Raw genomic sequence first — 20,067 nt, forward strand, 5'->3', positions numbered from 1 at the left:
TGTGTTCACTTCTGGTCTCCTTGCTGTAGGAAAGATGCTGTTAAACTTGAAAGGGTTCAGAAAAGATTTACAAAGATGTTGCCAGGTTTGAGCTATAGGGACGTAGGCTGGGGCTATTTTCTTTAGCACGTCAGAGGCTGAGAGGTGACCTGAAAGAGGTTAATAAAATCATGAGGGGCATTGATAGGGTGAATAGTCAAGGTCTTTCCCCAAGAGTTGGGGAGTCCGAAGCTAGAGGGCACGAGTGTACGGTGAGAGAAGAAAGATTTAAAAGGGACCTAAAGGGCACATTTTTCACACAAAGGGTGGTGCATGTGTGGAATGAACTGCCAGAAGAACTGGTGGAGACTGGTCCAATTACAGCATTTCAAAGGTATCTGGTTGGGTATATGAATTGGAAGGGTTTAGAGGGATACGGGCCAAATGTTGGCAAATGGGACTAGATTAATTTAGAATATCTGAGTTGGACTAAAGGATCTATTTCCATGCTGTACATCTCTGTGACTCTCTATAACTCTAATTAACAATGTCTTTGGCTTTTGCATACAATCTGCTCCCTTAAATAATACTCCACCTCTGCCAAAAGTGTACAAAACACCATTTTCCAAATATTTTCTGAAGAGTCATTAAGGGCTCAAAATGTTAACTGTTTTGCTTTCCACAGAATCTGCCAGATATGCTGAGTTCCAGTATTTTCTGCATTTGTTTCAAATTTCTAGCATCCACAGTATTTCTTTTTAAGTGGCAAATGACATTTGAGCCATACGGGTGCCAGGCAATTGCAATTTCCAAAAAGAGAGAATCTAATCGTCACTCCTTGACATTCAGTGGAATTGCCATTGCACAATTGTCAATATTCTGAGGTCTGCAACTGACCAGAAACTGAACTGTACTAGTCATATAAATATTGTGGCTACTCGAGCTGTTCAGAGGCTGAGAACCCTGGAGTGCGTAACTCACTTCCTGACTCCTGAGAGCCTGTCTGCCATCTGCGTTGGCCTGGATGAGTGCAGCTTCAATATCACTCAAGATGTAGGATAAAGCAGCCTGTTGAATTGGTGCCCCATTCACCAACTCAAGCAATTATCCCTTTATTACCAACTAACAGTCACGAGACGAGGCAATAGATACATGAGAACAAGACCGTCTGCAAGTTCATCTCTAATCCCCTCTGACTTGGAAATATATTGCTGTTCTTTCCCTGTTACTGTGTCAAATCCTGAAACTCTCTCCCTAACAGCATTGAGGGTGTACCTACACCAAATGGAAACCATCGCCCTCTCAAAAGCAAGTAGAGATGGGCAATAATTTCTAGTTTAGCCAGTGAAGCCCACATTTTCTGTATTCAATTTTGAGAGTAATCATGGAAGAAGACTTATCAGTTCACAGGACAGAACTGAAAAGAAGCTACATCGGACCTAAAGATATGACAGAGATCAATAATTTATCTGGATTTGAAACACAACTGATGATTTTAGGGAATGGATGAGACTTTGTTTTGCTGTGTGTTTTTAGATTTTTCAAATTATGTTTTGTATTTAGGTAGCTTGCTTTGATTTTTTTAAAATTTGTGTAATACACTCCTGTTTTAATGCAAGAGAATATCTACAGCCTTGTGTGCCTATGTTTTAGTGAAAGACTATCACAATAAATTTTTAAAAAATCCAGCAAGCCAAATCTCATTCCAGGATGATAACAACAAATACTGGAAATCACAGCAGGTCAGGCAGCATCCATGAATAGAGAGAGCAAGCTAACGTTGAGGAGTCTACATCAGTCTTTATCGGAGCTTTACTTGTACATTCTCTGTCACCATGTGTACTCTGCGCACCCCCAACCTCAGTGGGACTGTCTGTTCTTTCAGGCCTGGTGTTTAGACCCACAATTTTCTGCCGTTCTCACATTCTAATCACATAGTCTGATCTATCAACATTCTTTCTCCCCCAGCACTTTACAAGAGCACCAAGAAATTCGCAAGAAATGCTAGTTAGCCAGCAACGCTTGCATCCCACAAATGAGTAGAAAAAGCTCCACCCTGTCCTAACTATAGCATGAATGCTACCCCGTCCACACTTCACGTCAGCTCTGATGAAGAGTCATCTCGACTTGATACGTTAGCTTGCTGTCTCTCCGTGGATGCTGTATGACCTGCTATGATCCCCAGCATTTGTTCCATTCAGTGCAGGTTCCAGCATCGGTAATAATTTTCCCCTTCATTCTAGGATGTGACTGTCTAATAGTAACATCAGTTGGGGTGATAGCACTGTGAATAAATAGAAGAAAGCAGATCTTCTGAGAACTTGCCCTAATCAACACAGTCTGTAAATCTTTATCAGGATAATCCTGTGTTGAATACCTGTTGCCCTACAGCCATCTCACCTGTTTAAGGCCCATCTAATGTGACCCGTGACTGCTTGTCATCTTCCTGAATGGGCAAGGAGTTTATAATGCTCCAAGTTAGAATACTTTGCATGCATGTTGTGTGTAGTTCACACTGATGGTTGGTTGCCTTCATTGTGACAGCTTTGGGGAGTAAAGTTACTCACTGTTGAATTACCAATCTGCTTTTATAGCTGCAGTATTTATATAACTGGTGCAGTTCAGCATTTGGTCAATGATTACACATCAGAACAGAAGAAACATTTCATCGTTGCCCCTGTCCTGTCATCTGAATTACCAAGCAAATGCTCATGACTGTCTTGAAGATAGCTCCACAACATTAAGGTAAGACTCCTGCAAAAGTTAGCTACAATGAACCTGGCACTGTGCCAGTATGGTCAAAAGTATATCCCGCATCAAATTCTGATTTCTCAACCCTTAAGTGATCAACATTCCTGGAAAGACAAAAAAAAACTTCAAAAATATTATGAAGCCGTTCTTGAAATTTGGAAATGGCAACATTGATACTAATTACTGGAAGAAGTTACCTTCCAATGATTCAAAATTGCTACTGCTTGTCCATGAAGTTGAACCATGCTTTGAGTCCATACATCTTAATGATGAGGCAGAACAATGACAGAGAAGAGAAGAACGGGAAGAGTATACTGCACACTGGACCCCGTTACTCCATAGGATATCTTACCCTGTTTGCCCAAGGATCAGTGGGTCGATAATCAACTTGATCAGTCACACGCGTACCAATGACAGAAGCTTGTGGCCCTTCTTACAGCTCAGTCTGAACAGTATAAAATAAAGGATACTATTCTAAAGATTGATCAAGAGCAAAGAGGTCTGCTGTACATATACTATAAGTCATTAGAGGTGACAGGATAGGTAGATAAAGTTGTTAATAAATCATACAATATTCTAGGCTATCTTAATAACAGCATAAAGTAGGTTATGCTGATCTTATATAAGACATTAATTAGACCTCTGCTAAAGTAGTACACTGTAGACAAGACACGAATGGAGAGGGTGCAAAGTTGTTTATGCTTCTAGAGATGAGATATTTTAGGTACGAGGAAGGATTGGAGAGGTTGGGACTATTTTCTACATCAGAGCAATGAGAGTCCTTCAAAATGGAAATAGTGAAAGTGTAGGGCCAACATGCTGTCATAATGTGAAAGAAAGGTAAGCTTTTAGGAGACACTGAAGGCTGTGAAGACCTAGAGGTATGTAGAAAATGCAGAGGGTTATATTAAAAATATATTAGGAAAGTGAAGCGGGGACATGACAATTACTGGTGGAAAAGTAAGGGAAAATCTAAAAGCACATAATTGGGCTGGGGCAAAATGATAATCAGTGCAAGAGTTGGACCGTTCAGGGACCAAAGTGGCAAACCGGGTGTAGAGCTGGAAGACATGAGTGAGATTTCAATGAGTACCATGCATCTGCATTCACTATGGAAAAAGATGATGTGTATATAAAGATTTGGGGGGGATACTGTGATATGCAAACAAATTACAATTGTGAGGGAAGAGGTGTGAACAGTTTTAACAGGCTAAAAATTAGATAATTTCCCAAACCCACATGAGATATGTCCCAAGCTGTTGTGGGAGGCAAGGGAAGAACTTGCATGAACCCTGGCATTAACTTTCACAGGAAAGTTGCCTGAGTTTTGGAGGATATCTATTATTGTACCAATATCCAAAGTGGTAGAGATGAACTAGGGAACTATAGGACAATTGAGTCTAACACTGGTAGGGAAACATTTAAAATATATATATATGGGACAGAGTTATTCTTCATTTGCAGAGGCAAAGATTAATTAATGATATTCAGCATGGCTTTGTCAGGGGACAATCTTATCTGACAGGATTGATTGAGTCATATGTGGAGGTGACTAGATGTGCAGATGAGGTTTGTGAAGTGAATGTAGTCGGCATAGATTTCAGTAAGATTTTCAACGTCTTGCATGTGAGACTGATCAAGAGTGCAAGAGCTCATAGCATCCAGGGCAGTTTGGCAAAATGGATCTAAAATTGGCTTAGTAGCAGTAGGCAGAGGATAATGGAAGCCTCTATCCAGTGCCATACTGCAGGGTACAGCGTGAGGTCCCTTTCTATTTGTAGTGTACATTAATGATCAAGGCGTGAATGTTGGAGGATTGATCAGTCAATTCACAGATGACACTAAAATTAATGTAAACAATGAGTTGGTGGTTGTTGGAAAGTATAGAGGGGATGTCAGAGGCGGGTTCTTCACACAGAGAGTTGTGAGAGCATGGAATGCGTTGCCAGCAGCAGTTGTGGAAGCAAGGTCATTGGGGTCATTTAAGAGACTGCTGGACATGCATATGGTCACAGAAATTTGAGGGTGCATACATGAGGATCAATGGTCGGCACAACATTGTGGGCTGAAGGGCCTGTTCTGTGCTGTACTGTTCTATGTTCTAATGAGGAAGAAAGTGTTGAAATACAGGAAAATATAGATGAGCAGAACAGTGGCAATTGGAATTTAAGGCTGAAAAGTGTGATTTTTGGGACAACTAACAAGGCAAGGGACTACAGTGAATGGTAGAACTCTAGAAAGTATACGAGACAGAGGGATATTGGTGTGCATGCCCACAGATCCTTGAATGCAACAGTAAGGTGGATAAGGTGGTGAGGAAGACAATTGTCATTATCTGTCATTATTAGTTGAGGGATTGAAGACAAGAGTAGTGAGGTTATGATGGAACTGAATAAGGTGTTAGTTTGGCAACTGTTGGAGTACTGTGTGCAGTTCTGGTCACTGCACTATAGGAAGGATTCGATTGCAGTAAAGAGGGTGCAGAAGAGATTCACAAAGGTGTTGCCTGGGCTGGATGTTCCACCTGCGAAGGGAGGCTAAATAGGCTGGGGTAATTTTCCTTCGAACGGAGAAGGCTAACTGGGGACTTGATTGAGATCTACAAAATTGAGGAGATAGGTAGGGGAGATAGGAAGGAAAGTTTCCCATAAGTAGAGAGGATAACAAGCAGGGGCCACAGATTTAATGTATAGATAAGATTTTAGGAAGAATCTTTTCGTCCAGAGAGTGTTCAATATCTTAAATTTACCACTTGAATATGTGGTAGAGGTGGGATTCATCACAACATTCAGGAACTATTTAGATGAACACTTGAAGAGCCACAATATGCATAGCTGTGGACCAAGTGCTGGAAAATGGGATTAAATTTGATCGAAGCCTGATGGCCAATGCCAGCACAATGGGTCAAAGGGGTTACAGGACCTCTGTCTATGCTGCACAACTCTATAGCTCAATGTTTTCTTTAGAGAGGAGAAAGCTAAGAGGAGATTTGATAGAAATTTTCAAAATAACAAGATATCTGGACAGAGTAGACAGGGAGAGACTGTTCCTGCTCATAAACAAATTGAGAACTAGAGAACACAGATGTAAAGTTTTCTGTAAAAGACGCAAATGCTAGGTGAGAAAAAAAACATTTTCATACAGCACAGAATTGAATATCCTTTATTGTGATGCGCATTCAATACAAAATAGTGAAAAGTGTGTACCGTTGCTAAAGTTAAGCGCCATTCACATTAACTTAGAATAAAGTAAAAGGAAGATAACTTAAAGAGAGTGCAAACTTTCTTTCTGCACTGCTACATCAAGCCGCTACAAAAGACTTGCTTCAGGCTTCCCAGACCGCACTGTGCCACCGAGAATGTCACTTGGCCCCTCCATCACCTCAGGATTCGGCCGCTCTGTCTCCACCTCGGCTTACCTGCTCCTGCCTGCTACCGCTAGTGCTGCCGGCTCATGCTCACTGCCTGCGTGACGCTGCAAGGCTGCTTCCCGGTGTGGTGCTGCGGAGCTCTTCATCTCGCTGTTCACTGTGTTCCTGGGCATGGGGGTTCCGGACTTGCCGTCGGCTTGGCTGTGGGGAGAGAAGTAGAAAAAATAGAATTAAAGGAGGAAGAAGAACAAGCGGACTAACTCCGACAGGAGCGTCCTACTTTCTACCACCAACTGGAATAGTCCTCCTGAAAAGTATGGTGGGCCAGATTCAATTGAAGTATTAAATATTCATGTAAAGATGAATATTTACATAAAACAACGTGCAGGACTATGCGGATTGGCGCTAAATTAAGATGCTTGAGGACCTAGTGCAAGCACGATGGGCTGAATGACCCTCTGCCCTGTAACAATTCTGTGATCTTGTTAACTGTCATTGTGTCACTAAATAAGTACCTAGAAGTTAAAAGATTAATTAGTCCTGTCAAGCATGAACGTACCTATATTGACATTTTTAATGTTGAACTATATGATATATTCCCCACTACCATGCATGAATAGGGTACAATGCATGCCTTTTCAGCATCTGCTGTAGTTTATTTTTTGGTCACGAGATGTCAGTGTAGCACTATACTAGATCCTATTGAAAAAAAATAGAAAATTTTACAAACACTAACTAGACCAGTTGCTTATGTTGAAAATCACAATTCAACATTTTAGGCAGTATTCCTTTAGGATTCAGTGCTGTGCCATATAAAATGGTGAATGAAAATCAGACAACTATTTCAAATCTCTTCACTACCCCGCCCTCCTTCCCCCAGCCCTCCCCACCACTACCCACAATATCATCTTGCTGTAAATTTGAGCTAATCCAAATTGCTGGTATATATTTCGAACCTTAAATAAGACCAGTTCATTCACTGATGTAATTCATTGCCAGTCATTCAATTCATCAAATTTTAAATTCTCGTCCTCATGTTCACATCCCTTCATGACTCTCAGCTCCCTTACTCTGTAATCCTGCTCCAGCCCTACTCTTCTCCAAGGGCTTAATTTTCATGAAGTTCTGGTCTCCTACTATTCCACAGGGTCTGGGCTGTTTAAACATGGAATCCCGGAGAGATCTCTACCTCACCTCTATCTGTTGATAATTTTACTGTTTTGAAACTGTTAGTTTGCTTATTTGATGTCTGTTACCAAAGAAACAGAAATTTCCTGTAGCCAAACATAGGGGGAAGACCAAAGACCAAAGGCCTTTCATCCTTGCCACAAACTTAATTCTTGCTACTGATTCTATTCCTCTTCTATTTTTCCCTTTATTCAGTCACGGGATGAGGGAAGTGCTGGCTAAGCAGCATTTATTGCCCATCCCTGATTGCCCAGCAACAGTTGAGAGTCAACCACATTACTGGTCGGTCTGGAGTCACATGTAGGCCAGACCAGGTAAGGATGGCAGTTTCCTTCCCCAAAGGATATTAGTGAACCAGATGGGTTTTTCCCAACAATCGGCAATGAATTTATGGTCATCATTAGACTCTTAATTCCAGGTATTCATTGCATTCAAATTCCACCATCTGCTGTGGTGGAATTTGAACCTGGGTCCCCAGAATGTTATCTGGATCTCTGGATTAACAGTCCAGTGATAATACCACTAGGCATTGCCTTCCAGGGCTTGAGGTTTAATCAGTCTGTTCACAATCTTGGTATATTTGATTGTAATTGATCTTTGTTATATATGATCTTGAGATTATTTTCCTACCACATATCCATACTATCACCAGATGGTCAGTTTCTACCTCCAAGATGCTGCGTGACTGAATCTTAGTGTCAGCTTATGTGCTGCTGAAATTTTAAATCAATCTTTTGTAATGAACATTGTGACTATATAAACCCCAAAACCCACAAACTATTTTCACCTACTCTAGTCCTGAACTTGTGTATTTTTCTAATTTCTATACTGTATGCTTCACTTGCCCCCACTGAATTCATCGTCTCTGTGAGAGCGACCTCTGTTCTATTTCTATTAAACTGCTGACCAACCAGTTTCCTTTACTTGATGTTAGCTGACATTATTAATGGTTCTCTTTCTGCCAGTACTGTCCCCTTCTATTTTGAATAGTTATACCATTTCTTAATGTCATGCCCACAGATCAAAGCCTTGGATCACCAAAGGACATACCTAACTTATGTGTTTTTTTTAAAAAGAGGGCTGATACAGCCAAAATTCTTGCAAATATAATTCTGGTGGCTGTCTGGAGAGAAACTTTGGCATGCCATGTGTGCGCAAGTCAAAGAATCTTCAAAGGTAGAAATGCTGTACAATCTAAACTTTAATTCCCTGTGAATACCTCAGTTTATGAACCTAATGGTATAAAAAAAAGCAATCTGGGTGAGAAACTCATTTGTGTTTTCCCAAGAATGCAAGGGGACAGGAGTTAAAAACAATTCTCAAACCCGGTCAGTGGTTAGTGACCGGACATTCTGTTATGTGGTCTACTGTCTTGTGAACATCTCAACTTTGAGAACAACCATGAAATACCCTTGCAATGCAGGTAAAGAAATAGAAAGACAATCACTCACTCTGAGTCCTCTAAGCCAGCCACTGTCGGACATAATCTGCTCAAAAAGATTTCAATCTTCAATGCAGAGAATTTTAGAATTGACTGTTCAACTAGTGATGTCAATGCTACCAGTAACAACCACCTTAAATCTCCAATGTTCTTCCATCTACTCTTCCTGGACAGTGCAGAGACTGGATATCTTTCAACTTGTATCTTCTTTTGAACTCACTTCTCACTTCTAATCTGTATGTATGTGAGTTCTGTTCTGAATTCTTGTAATTAGTAATCCTATTCTTTGTTAACTGAAAACAGCCTGTTTAATTTGGCTCCATTTAAAACATAATTTGGTTGAGGTGAAAGGTATTCACAAATGAACAGCTTTGTTAATTGTGCAACCAGTTGAAGGGGTGGATAATTAAAGAAGAGGAGACAGTTTAACTCTCCTTGTCCAAGCATTTTAACAGTTTAAAGTATCCCATCTGGAAACATAAGAACTTGAAAAGCCTCACACGAGAGTAAGACAAGATCTTCACTCCTCTGTCCTTACAAACTACTGTCACATCCTCACTAGCTCTTTCTTCTATGAAGTCTTTAAATATATTATCTTCAAAATCCATTCCTATGTTTCCCACCCTATATGTCTGGTTCTCTTTGCTTGGGTTTTTACACATCTGCAGTTCTGAAACAGCCTCTATCTAACTCATAAATGTCATCCTATGTAACTGTGAAGAAGGTAAACGATCCCTCTTCATTCCTTTTGACCTGTCTGTATGCTTTTACACAACTGACCACACCAGTCTCCTGGTATTGTAGTCTAACTGGGTGAGACTTGCTGGATTCAAACAACACCACCAAATTTGTGTTCTCTTCTGGCTCGGCATTGGTAACTTTTATTTTAAATAGGCAAAGTAGGATATGTTGGAAGTTCTGTCAGAGAATAACGTCTCAGAATGGTTACAGTACAAAACAAGGCCATTGTGGCCTATCATGCCTGCACTGGCTCTTCAAACCTATGCCAATCTCCTGCTTTCTCCCATGCCCTGTCCAAAAAATCATCCAACAGCCCATTAAATGCCTTAATTAAACCTGCCTCTACCATTTTTCCAGGGAATGAATTCCACTTCTGAACTAATTGCTGTTTGAAAAATTGATTCTCACATCACTTCTTTTGCACACCACTTTTAATCTATATCCCTTTGTTCTTAACCACTCCTGTCGTGATTTTGATTTCATAGAAAAGTTGCAAGATGCAATAGTTTTGGACAAATAATATTCAACTTCACTGTACAATGTTAAAACATGAGTACAACCTACAATACATGTGCAACTTATTTCTAAAACACAAAAATAACTTGTGAAAAATATGTGTAATAGATTGAATACTTCACTGCACACATTAAATGGCAAATGCAATTAAGACAGGTCCTGTGGATTTCTCAGCAACTCCTTCCAGACATTAATGACACACTGGGTCATCAAAACTCATTAACCTTTGCAAGGGATGACAAACTTTCACTTTTGATGATCTAAACTTGAAAATCCCTCTCACAAACTACTTCATCATGGATTACTTCAATAACTGCCTTTATTCTGGTTGATCACTCTACTTTCCTGAGCCTACTCCCTGCTCGTCTGCCAAACTCCTCTTCAGTGCTACGATGTAGAAAGGTCTAGGCCTGAAACGTCAGCTTTCCTGCTCCTCTGATGCTGCTTGGCCTGCTGTGTTCATCCAGCTCTACACCTTGTTATCTCACATTCTCCAGCATCTGCAGTTCCTACTATCTCCTCTTCGGTACTCATTCACAAGCAGAGCTCCGGTCTTTCACTGCAGCTAGTATCACAAAGCTAAGACTACTCTGGGCTTTCCCCTGAGTTCTAACCTTGCTCAACTGTGTCCAGAAAATACTGTTTGTGAATTTCTCAACCTTTACTCTCAGCTATGCTGACCTATTAGCGGGCATACATCTACTGAGGCACCACAACTCCCGGGATTTCCCTGAGCCCTAAGTACACAGAGCTGTTCAACTGCTCTAGGACTTCCTGAGTCCTCACCACACAAAATTTGTGTAGTTCAGCCTCCTCCGTCAACACAGTTAACAACGGCACTGCCTAGCATGAAAATTACTTATATTTCTGTCTCGTGTACTTGACTGCCTATAAACTTTAAAATCCTCTTCAGTAACTCCCAAACAGTCCCAATTGATCAATTGAAAACTTTGCCAAAAGAACCTTCTGTGTTTTTGAGCAGAATTGAATGTTGCCGTAGTTTTTTGTATGATTTTCACAGAATGCTGGAAATGGATTTCATCATAGAGTGTTCTCACCAGTTTAATTTCATTTATTCAATTATCGACAGACAATCATCTACAGTGGCTTCTCTTCTGGGTCTCAGATGGCTCAACGTGGTGTCCCCCTTTAGTCCCCTCCTCTTTCTAATCCATTTGTTGCCTCAGGTACATCATCCAAAAATATAGAATTGCTGTCCATGTGTACCATCAATGACATGTAGCTATAACTCACCACCACTCGTCTCGACCTCTAAACTGTCTTATAATTATAAGGCCACCTGACCGACGTCCAGCATTGGTATGCAGAAATTTTCTCTGATCAAATATTGGCAACCCAAAAACATTGTCTTCTGTCCTGTCCAAAAACCAGGTCCCTATCCACTTAGTGCCTACTTGCCCCTAGCAACTACCTGAGGCCAAAACAAAATGACATAATCTTTGTACTGTATGACCCCAAGATGAGGTTCCAACCAATATCCGTGTCATTACTACCTATTTCGCCTCAAACCTTGTGTTACTCCATTTTTAACTCAACTGATCTGTTGCTGAAACGCTTATCGATACCTTTATTATCCCTAGGCTTGACTATTATAATGTCCTGTTTCTTTAACCCCCCCCCCTCAAATTCTGCTCACTTTAAGCTTGAGATCATCCAAATTCTACTATCTTAGAGCATATATGTGTTGCCTGTACATCAACAGTACCTGATGCAGCTATACACTACTGGTTTCCAGTCAGGGTGTAGTGCCAGCACTTTAGGGGATGCGAACATAATTTTGATAGTTACTTGAAAATTGAGTGCCAATGCCCAAGCTGGAAGGAATTTTACCCAGCTGTGGAAGTTCAACCTGCCAAATGCTTGCTCTGCTTTCCATGTTGAGTTTTCTCGACAGCTAGTTTCTATGGTAAATTAGGTAAGGTCACAGCCCATAGCATGTTGAGCTCTATAGCCCACATTGTTCAGAGACTGCCAAGATTCCACTCATTATTTATATCCTTCAGTCAATGTCACAAGAACTGATTACCTGCCCATCTGTGACTATACTTCATTAACGTTTAGTTGACTGCACATTGTTGTCAGATATTTGATGGTCATGACACATGCAATATAAATGGAATTTATTTTTCTAAACTTGACATCATCCAACACTCGAGATAACAAAGTGTGAAGCTGGACGAACACAGCAGGCCAAGCAGCATCTTACGAGTACAAAAGCTGACATTTCAGGCCGAGACCCTTCATCAGAAAAGGGGGAGGGGGCGGCTCCTCCTGGACACCACCCCAAGGCCTCCTACCCTCCCTCGACCTCTTCATCTCCAACTGCTGTCGAGATATCAATCACTTCACCTTTCCACCCCTCTAACCCACTCCAACCTCTCCCCCGCAGAACGCACAGCCCTCTGCTCTAATCCCAACCTCACCAGAAAACCCACGGACAAGGCAGGCACAGTTGTAGTATGGTTCAATGACCTCTACATGGCTTAGGCCAGACGCCAACTCTCCATCATCTCCACTGACCGCTCCTTGGATCATGACCCCACCCCCGAGTACCAAACCATCATCTCCCAAACCATCCACAGCCTCATCACCTCAGGTGACCTCACACCCACAGCCTCCAACCTCATTTTTCCCTAACCCCACACCGCCCTCTTCTATCTCCTTAAAATCCACAAACCTGCCTGCCCTCGTTGACCCATTGTCTCCACCTGCTCCTGCCCGACCAAACTTATCTCCACCTATTCTCACTCCATTTTCTCCCCCATGGTCCAGGAACTCTCTACCTACGTCTGTGCCACCACCCACACCCTCCACCTCCTCCAGAACTTTCAATTCCCTGGTCCCCAACACCTCATTTTTACCATGGTCATCCAGTCCTTATACACCTGGATTCCCCATGCAGATGGCCTAAAGGCCCTCCGCTTCTTCCTGTCCCACAGGCCCGACCAGTCCCCCTCCACCGACACCCTCATCCACTTAGCCGAACTTGTCCTCACCCTCAACAACTTCTCTTTCAACTCCTCCCACTTCCTACAGATAAAGGGGGTGACCACGGGTACCCGCTTGGGCCCAAGCTATGCCTGCCTCTGTGTAGGTTACGTTGAACAATCCCTCTCCCATACCTACATTGGCCCTAAACCCCTTCTCTTCCTCCGTTACATCGATAACTGTATTGGCGCTGCCTCGTGCTCCCACGAGGAGATCGAACAGTTGACCCACTTCACCAACACCTTCCACCCTAACCTCAAGTTCACCTGGACCATCTCCAACTCGTCCCTCACCTTCCTTGACCTCTCTGTTTCCATCTCAGGCAACCACCTAGAAACCGATGTCCATTTCAAGCCCACCGACTCCCACAGCTACCAAGAATACACCTCCTCCCACCCACCTTCCTGCAAAAATTCTATCTCCTATTCCCAATTCCTTTGTCTCCACTGTATCTATTCCCAGGATGAGGCATTCCACTCTCTCACATCTCAGATATCCTTGTTTTTCAAGGACCTCAATATCCCCACTGCAGTGTTCGAGAACACCCTCGACCGTGTCTCCCGCATTTCCCACAACTCCTCCCTCATACCCCGTCCCCGCAATAACAACCAAAAGAGAATCCCCTTCATCCTCACATACCACCCCACCAACCTCTGGATCTATGCATCATCCTCCAACACTTTCGCCATCTACAATCCGACCCCACCACCAAAGACATTGTTCCATCCCCACCCTTGTCTGCTTTCCGGAGGGACCACTCTCTCCGTGAGTCCCTTGTCTGCTCCACACTCCCCTCCAACCCCACTACACCATGCACTTTCCCCTGCAACCGCAGGAAGTGCTACACCTGCCCCCATACCTCCCCCCTCACCCCCATCCCAGGCCCCAAGAAGACTTTCCACATCAAGCAGATGTTCACCTGCCCATTTGCTAATGTGGTAAACTGCATCCGCTGTACCCATTGTGGCCTCCTCTATATCAGGGAAACCAAGCGGAGGCTTGGAGACCGCTTTGCAGAACACCTACGCTTGGTTTGCAATAAATAACTGCACCTCCCAGTCATGAGCCATTTCAACTCCCCCTCCCATTCCTAAGACAATATGTCCATCCTGGGCCTCCTGCAGTGCCACAATGATGCCACCCAAAGGTTGCAGGAACAGCAACTCATATTCCACTTGGGAACCCTGCAGCCCAATGTTATCAATGTGGATTTCACAAGCTTCTAAATCTCCCCTCCCCCCACGGCATCCCAAAACCAGCCCAGCTCGTCCCTGCCTACCTAACTCCTTCTTTCTCTCATCTATCCCCTCCTCCCACCTCAAGCCGCACCTCCATTTCCTCCCTAATAACCTCATCCCACCGCCTTGACCTGTCCATCCTCCCTGGACTGACCTATCCCCTCCCTGCCTCCCCACCTACACTCACCTTTACTGGCTCCATCCCCGTATCTTTAACTTGTCTGTCTCCTCTCCAGCTAGCTTCTCCGCTATCCATCTTTGATCTGCCTCCCCCTCGCTCCCTATTAATTTCAGAACCCTCTCTCCCTCCCACTTTTCTGATGAAGGGTCTAGGCCCGAAATGTCAGTTTTAGTGCTAATAAGATGCTGCTTGGCCTGCTGTGTTATTCCAGCTCCACAATTTGTTATCTCGAATTCGCCAGTATCTGCAGTTCCCATTGTCTCTATTATCCAAAAATCCATGCTGTAACTCATACTGAACCCTATTCACCCATTACATCTGTGTTCACTGGTCAAACAACATTCTGAATTTGCTCAGCAGGTCTGGCAGCAACTGTGAAAAAATCAATGTTAACATTTTGGGTTAACTCTGATTTTTCTTCACAGATGCTGTCAGAGCTACTGAGCTTTACCAGCAACTTCTGTTTTTGTTCCTGATTTACAGCATCTCCAATTCTTTCAGTTTTTATTTGATATTCTGATTTTATTATTTGTATCCTAATGTTCAAATTCTTCCATGCCTTTGCTCTGTTTATCATTGTAGTCTCCTCTAGTTTCACAATTTAGTGCATCTGCCTAGGTCTAACTGGTAGAATCTTTACCTCACACAAGGTTTTGTGTTTAAGTTCCATGCCAGAACTGCAGCAAAAACATCAAGGCTGACACTCCAGTGTAGTAGGGAATACTTTAAATTGGAGGAGCTGCTTTCCAGATGAGATCCTAAACTGAGCCATCCGCTAGCTTACGTGGATTCAAAAGATTCCTGTTTTGAATAAGAGCAGTTATCTCTGGTATCCTGACCAATATTTATCCCTTGGTCAGCATTACAAAAGAAATTATCTGATCATGACCACATTGCTGTTTATCAGAGATTGCTGTAAAGCAATTAGTAGCTGTGTTTCCTACTGCGAAAAGAGTTAGTATACTTCTGAGTAGTACTAATCGACTATGAAGTACTTTGAGGCATTCAGTGGTCATTAAAAAAGTGTATTTTTCAAAACTGAAAACAAAAAAAGCTGAAAATTACAGCAGGTCAAGTAGCAGAGGAGATAGCAAGAACTGCACATGCAGAGTCGATATAGTGTGGAGCTGGTGGAACACAGCAGGTCAGGCAGCATTAAAGCAGCAGGAAAGTTAACGGTAACAGGTCAGACTCTTCAGCAAGCAGCATCCATAGAGAGAGAGCAAGTTGACATTTCCAGTCTAGGTGACTTCTCATCAGAGCTGAATTGAAGTGAGTCCTCAGGATACTGCAATCCACCAGCGAATCGCAGCGCAAACTGGAGGAACAACATCTTATCTTCAGACTACAACTCCTCCCACCCACCTTCCTGCAAAAATGCCATCCCCAATTCCCAACTCCTTCGCCACCGCCGCATCTGCTCCCAGGATGAGGCATTCCACTCCTGTGCATCTCAGATGTCCTCGTTTTTCAAGGACCGCAACTCGCTCCCCCACCTGGTGGTCGAGAACGCCCTCGACCGTGCCTCCCGCATTTCCCGCAACTCATCCCTCACACCCCCTCCCCACAATAACAACCAAAACAGAATCCCCCTCGTCCTCACGTACCACCCCACCAATCTCCGGATCCAACACATCATCCTCCAACACTTCCACCATCTGCAATCTGACCCCATCGACAAAGACATGTTTCCCTCTCCAACCTGATCTGCTTTACGGAGGGACTACTCTCTCCATGACTCCCTTGTCCACTCCACTCTCCACTCTAGCCCCACCACACCCGGCACTTTTCCCTGCAACCACAAGAAGTGCTACACCTGCCCCTACACCTCCCACCTCACCCCCATCCCAGGCCCCAAGAAGACTTTCCACATGAATCAGATGTTCACCTGCACATCTGCTAATGTGGTATACTATATCCGCTGTTCCCATTGTGGCCTACTCTACACTGGGGAAATCAAGCGGAGGCTTGGGGACTGCTTTGCAGAACACCTATGCTTAGTTCACAATAAACAACTGCACCTCCCAGTCATGAACCATTTCAACTCCCCCTCCCAATCCTTAGACGACATGTCCATCCTGGACCTCCTGCAGTGCCACAACGATGCCACCCGAAGGTTGCAGGAACAGCACCTCATATTCCACTTGGGAACCCTGCAGCCCAATGGTATCAATGTGGACTTCACAAGCTTCAAAATCTCCCCTTCCCCTACCGCATCCTAAAACCAGCCCAGCCTGTCGCTGCCTCCCTGACCTGTCCTTTCTCTCACCTATCCCCTCCTCTGACCACAAGACCCACCCCCATCTCCTACCTACCAGCCTCATCCTGCCCCCTTGACCTGTCCATTCTCCCTGGACTGACCTATCTCCGCCCTAACTCCCCACCTACACTCACCTTTACTGGCTCCATCCTCACCTCTTTGAACTCTCTTTCTCCTCTCCACCTATTTTCTCCTCCATACATCTTCTATCCTCCTCCCCCTCTCTCCCTATTTATTTCAGAAGCAACTTCCCCTCCCCCATTTATGAAGAAGGATCTAGGCCTGAAACATCAGCCTTCCTACTCCTCTGATGCTGCTTGGCCTGCTGTGTTCATCCAGCTCTACACCTTGTTATCTCTCATCTTCAGACTAGACACTTTACACCCTTCCGGACTTAATTTTGAGTTCAGATTGTGAACTTACTTCCATTTCTTCTCTTTCTTTTAGCTTTACTTGTTGCATTCTCTGTTACCTATCCTGTCTCCCTTCTTCTCCTCTCCAGTGGCGACCATCTGTACTTTGCAGTTTGGCATCTTAGACACAACATTGTTCTGTCATTCTCACATTCCAATCACTTAATCTGCACTATCAACATCCTTTCTCCCAGCAGCACTCTACCCCTCCTCCAACTATTGTATAAATGCTGCACCCTCCTTACTTCATGTCAGCTCTGATGAAGAGTCTTCTAGACTGAAAACATTGGTTTGCTGTCTATCCACAAATGCTGTCTGACCCATTGTAATTTTCAGCACTTTTTGCTTTCAGTACAGATTCCAACATCTTTAGTAATTTGCTCTTACATTGTATTTTTGATAAGTTGTGCATCCCAACATTCTGCTCACGGATCATTGCATTGACTTCAAGTTCCAAAAGTTGCTGCAGTGCATAAACCTTGAGATCCACATGGAGAAAAAAAAATTAGAGGGAATGCTGTTTACAACCCTTCACACGATGTTAGCATTCCATCAATTCTGGCCTTGTTAGCAGTACAGGGTTTTAATTATTCTACTGTTGGTGACTGGGCCTTCAGCTGTCTAGGTCCTAAGATTCGAAATTCCACTGCCGTAAACTTCTCTGTCTCTTTAACCTCTCTTTTCTCTTTTAGGATTCCCCCTCAGTATTCCTCTTTGTCGAGCTTCAGTCATCAGTTCTAATATCTCTTTCTCAAATTAAGGTTCAATTTTATGTTTAATAATACTGTTTAAAGAAAAACACCTTGGAATACGCTGTTCTGTTAAAGATGGTATGTAATTGTGGAGTATAAGTAAGTAACTGCACAAATATTGTGACAAAATCTACTTTGCCTACAAGCAAGGAGCATTGTCATCATGATGTCAGGTCAGGTGACTGAGATCTGCATTGTTTTGAAAGCTAATGTTTAATTTTAAAATAGACGTTCCAGGCCTAAAATAACTAATACAGGTCACATGATTTGTAAATAGGCTACAACTCTCAAAACTTCCAGCAGTAGTCAAAAGGACAAAGGTAAGCCGATCAGTCAAGATAGAGAATTTCTCATCTGAACACTGCAAATACAGGAGATAAAGAAAGCAGCATACCTTCCATCTCCAAACCTGAACAGATAACAAAGGGAGAGTCATCAAACATCACTATACTTGTGGAGGTGCTGGTAACCACATTTATCTCTTAAAGTGAATAATGGGTAAAAGGGAATGAAACCAATTGTTAGCTTGAAACTGACTCATCCAGGAACCAGTAACTTGACTAAACACATCTGAGCTGCAAAATACCACAGATGCTTGCAATCAGAAATAAAAACACAGAAGGTGCTGGAGAAACTCAGCAGATCTGGCAGCATCTGTGATGAGAGAAATAAAGTAAACAATACCAGTCCGAAATGACTCATCTTAGGAAACAACCAGTTCTGAAGAAGAGACAGTAGGAATTGCTGATGCTGGAAAATGTGAGACAACAAGGTGTAGAACTGGATGAACACAGCAGGCCAAGCAGCATCAGAGGAGCAGGAAAGCTGACGTTTCGGGTCTCGACCCTTCTTTCTGAAGGATCTACCTGGTTGCTGCAACAATTTTTATCTTTATATCAGACAGTTCAGAATAATTTAATTATAATTTTTGGACCTCTTGCCTCCATCTGCTAAGAACCTAACATACTTGTAACACATGATTCCAGCTAACAGCTAAGACTTCTTCAAATTTAGTTCTGAAAAAAAATCTTGTATTTGAGTGAAAAGTGGACTGAGTCCATATGCCAACCTCATACCTCGTACCTTCATCAACTTTGAAATGAATTCTGCAAATGTGGTCCTGCCTCAGTGAGCTGAAAAAGAATCTCAAAAACAGAGTGCGAAAAACAGAGGGGCTGAAACAGAGTCTGATAAATAGAGGGGATGAAACAGAGTGCAAGAAACGGAGAACCTGAAACAGAGTGCGAGAAACAGAGTCGCTGAAACAGAGTACGACAAATAGAGAGCACTAAGCAGTGTGCGGGAAACAAACGGGCTAAAACACTGCGAAAAACAGATGGGCTGAAATTGTGCACGAGAAACAGAGGGGCTGAAACAGCGTGCAAGAAACAGAGGGCGAGAAACAGTAGGGCTGAAACAGAGCCTGAGAAACAGAGAACCTGAAACAGAGTGCGAGGAACAGAGGAGCTGACACAGAGTGCAAGAAACAGACTATAAGAAACAGAGTGTGACAAACAGAGACCGATAAACAGAGTGCGAGAAACAGAGGGCCTGAAACAGAGTGCGAAAAACAGAGTCTGAGAAACATAGTGCGAGAAACAGAGGGGCTGAAACAGAGTGTGACAAATAGAATGTAAGAAAAGGAGTGCAAGAAATAGAGTGCGAGAAATAGAGGGGCTGAAACAGAGTGCAAGAAACAGAGAGGGAGAAACAGAGGGGCTGAAATAGTGTGCGACAAACAGAGTGTAAGAAAAGGAGTGCAAGAAATAGAGTGCGAGAAATAGCGGGGCTGAAACAGAGTGCAAGAAACAGAGAGCGAGGAACAGAGGGCCTGAAACAGTGTGTGAGAAACATAGTGCTAGATACAAAGTGCGAGAAACAGGGTGCGAGAAACAGAGGGGCTGAAACTGTGTGCAAGTAACAGAAGGGCTGAAACAGAGAGCAAGAAACAGAGAGCGAGAAACGGAGGGCCTGAAACTGTGTGTGAGAAACATAGTCCTCGATCCACAGTGCGAGAAACAGGGTGCGAGAAACAGAGGGGCTGAAACAGAGAGCAAGAAACGCGGTGCGAGAAACAGTGTAAGAAACAGAGTGCGAGAAACAGAGGGGCTGAAACAGAGCAAGAAATGCGGTGCAAGAAACAGTGTAAGAAACAGAATGCGAGAAACAGTGGGGCTGAAACAGTCTTAGAAACAGAGGGGCTGCAACAGAGTGCGAGAAACAGAGAA

The sequence above is a fragment of the Stegostoma tigrinum genome, chromosome 27, assembly GCF_030684315.1.
Source record: "Stegostoma tigrinum isolate sSteTig4 chromosome 27, sSteTig4.hap1, whole genome shotgun sequence".
NCBI classification, from domain to species: domain Eukaryota; kingdom Metazoa; phylum Chordata; class Chondrichthyes; order Orectolobiformes; family Stegostomatidae; genus Stegostoma; species Stegostoma tigrinum.